The sequence below is a fragment of the Rhagoletis zephyria genome, unplaced genomic scaffold, assembly GCF_001687245.7.
Source record: "Rhagoletis zephyria isolate East Lansing unplaced genomic scaffold, Rhagoletis_zephyria_1.1 Rzeph_scaffold_02133, whole genome shotgun sequence".
NCBI classification, from domain to species: Eukaryota; Metazoa; Arthropoda; class Insecta; order Diptera; family Tephritidae; genus Rhagoletis; species Rhagoletis zephyria.
Window position 1 is genome coordinate 25905 of NW_016159217.1, and position 2482 is coordinate 28386.

At 35.9% G+C, this 2482-nt stretch overlaps 1 long non-coding RNA gene across 1 annotated transcript; it reads right to left on the minus strand.

Moving 5' to 3' along the window:
- Positions 1-435: 435 nt before the first annotated feature.
- LOC108366094 (uncharacterized) lies at positions 436-1799 on the minus strand. The gene is made up of 3 exons (XR_001848047.1): positions 1070-1799; positions 861-982; positions 436-768 (listed from the first exon to the last, which is right to left on the minus strand). It is a non-coding gene; the product is annotated as an uncharacterized LOC108366094 (long non-coding RNA).
- Positions 1800-2482: the final 683 nt, after the last annotated feature.

A 2482-nucleotide genomic window follows, 5' to 3' on the forward strand; every position in this document is an offset into this window, starting at 1 on the left:
TTTTTGGTTTATGAAAGTTCAGAACTTTTAATCTAATAAATATAATTAACCACAGTGTATTGTATGAAATGCAATAGCTTTAGGGTGCGTTCACACAGAAATCCGAGTGACACCGAGCGGAGCAAGGTGGAACAAAGCGAAGCTACTTGTGTTCACACTGGACCAAGCGAAGCGAAGATTTTCTCTCGGACTCTACTGCAAAAATACCACAAAACTTACCGTAAATGAAAAGTGAAAAAATATTTGCTCAATTTTATTCAAAAGATTCGTTGTAAAATTCGTTTTAAATGAATATTCAGATTTTTTTTTTTTGCAACAGCGTCATGAAACATGAAAATTAAATAGAAAATACAAAATCAAAAATCAGGATACGTTTATACAAGATCACAGCTTCTGGTATATTTTTCCTAACAATGCTATCATGAGAATTTCCAAACATCCGAAGAGATAAGAGTTAGGTACAGAACTTCCTTAAGCCGCCAGCCGACATAACACTTGGCAAATAGCTTTTGCAAGGCAATACTATTCTTATTGCCGAATTTTAACAAGAAGGCGCCTTAGAGAAAAGAGTGCAACACGATGCGATCAACATAGATTTTATGTTCTCCGGAACGAGCATAATGAAATTCTCGAAGAAAATGCGAATAACTTCGGTTGTTTGAAAGAGCAGTAGCGCAGTATTGATATTAAATATTGCATCACAACCGAAAGGGCCAACAGCTGTTTTGCACAGTTTAGTTTTTGAAGTTTCCAAGAGCTCCTTCTGATCTAGTTACTTTTAAATAAGAAAAATGGAAAAACATAAACGTAAAATATTATTGAATTTTGGTTCTCCTCAAAACACGTTCATACATATGTACCTTTATTACTTCTAACGCGGATAATATACGCCCAATTGCATTATTGTCCTCCTTCTCAGCTTAAATCTGCAATATAATATACTCAGTTGATGACTATGTGCCTTCGCGCTCATCTAGGATTTCTGTAAATGCAATTAAGATAGAAAATGTTTATTTATGAAAATCGAATTATGCACAAAATCCAAATGAAAACCATTTAAAGCTCATACTTCTGCAATCAGTAAAGTTGGAAAGAAATGTTTTGAAAGCCTTGAAAAAGTCCGATTGTGACACCGACATGCTTTGCTCTCTCATACACCCAAAATTGTTAAGCTCTCACCAACACCTTTGACTGTAGTTGCATCGGCATTAAACAACAGTTGGTGATCCTGTTTTAGTCCTGCATCCAAGGTAAGCGAATTAAGATTGCAAATTGGTTCAGACAGTGCTGTCAATTCGTTGGCCAATAATCCGTAAATAATACTCATATGAAATAAACGCGGGTTAGTCTCTAGACTATGCCTCATTCGTTCAGGATTCGGAGTAAGTAACTGACTCCCCTTTGCTCCATGATTTGTCTTAGAACGAAATTTTCCCATTTTATGTAGATATTTTGTCTGTAAACCAAACTTGACAAGGGATGACGGAAATTCGTTCCAAAATAAATCATTTTGAAGAAAAGTTAAAATTCCTCAATAACATTCCGAAAATATGAGCAACAGGCTGACGATTTTCTAGATATAGTGCAAGCATTTCGCGCATGTCCCAACGTCGTAATCTACGCTTGAGTTAACATTTTGTTGGACCTACAAAAAATAAATATATATGGATGCGTGGACATATCGACACCTGAGTATAAGATCGGCCTATCTAAGCAATAACTTCGAAAACGCCCTACCTCTGAAAACATTTCAATAACGGCCCATTTCATAATTCGGTTCAAAAATGCCCTATCTCGACATATTTTCAATATATTTTCAGCTCATGTGGGGCACTCCGGAATCGAATTCTGAGATAGAACGTTCTTCTACCAAATTCTAAGATAGATTGGCTTTCAATAAAATTCTGAAAGGGAGCGTTCTTGAATAGTTTTCTAAGATAGGGAGTTCTCGAACAGGCTGCCGAGATAGGTCGATCTTCCACTCAGGTGTTGCCATACCCGTTACTGTACGAGTAGTACTTGCCACATCGTAGTCGCCCAAAACCAATCGTAACACAATTTTTTCTGCCGTACATCGAGTACACCTGGAATGTGAGTCTTCTCATTTATTATGTGTTGGTTTTTATAGGTGCTGTGATTACACAATAGACCTCTCGAATAGATTGAATCCGTTCTCTTTGAGTACTTTAATTTTGTGCTTGAGATTATGTGAACTAAAGCTGCTAGGGCTTTTAGGGCACACCATAAATCCCTCTGCTATAATTACATTTGCCGCTGCAGTAGTTGTAACTGATCTGAAAAGAAATAAATTTGCATTAATTAAATTTGAAATTTAGTAAATTAATAAATTTCTTAAGCTCTTTCTCATCTAGCAAAAGCGTATTAATAGAAGTAAAAACACCAGTAATGCGTAACAGAAATAAAATTAATCTGGGCTGCAATTTTTGGTAAAGTACTTTTTACCACAAGCGTTCGAAAAAAT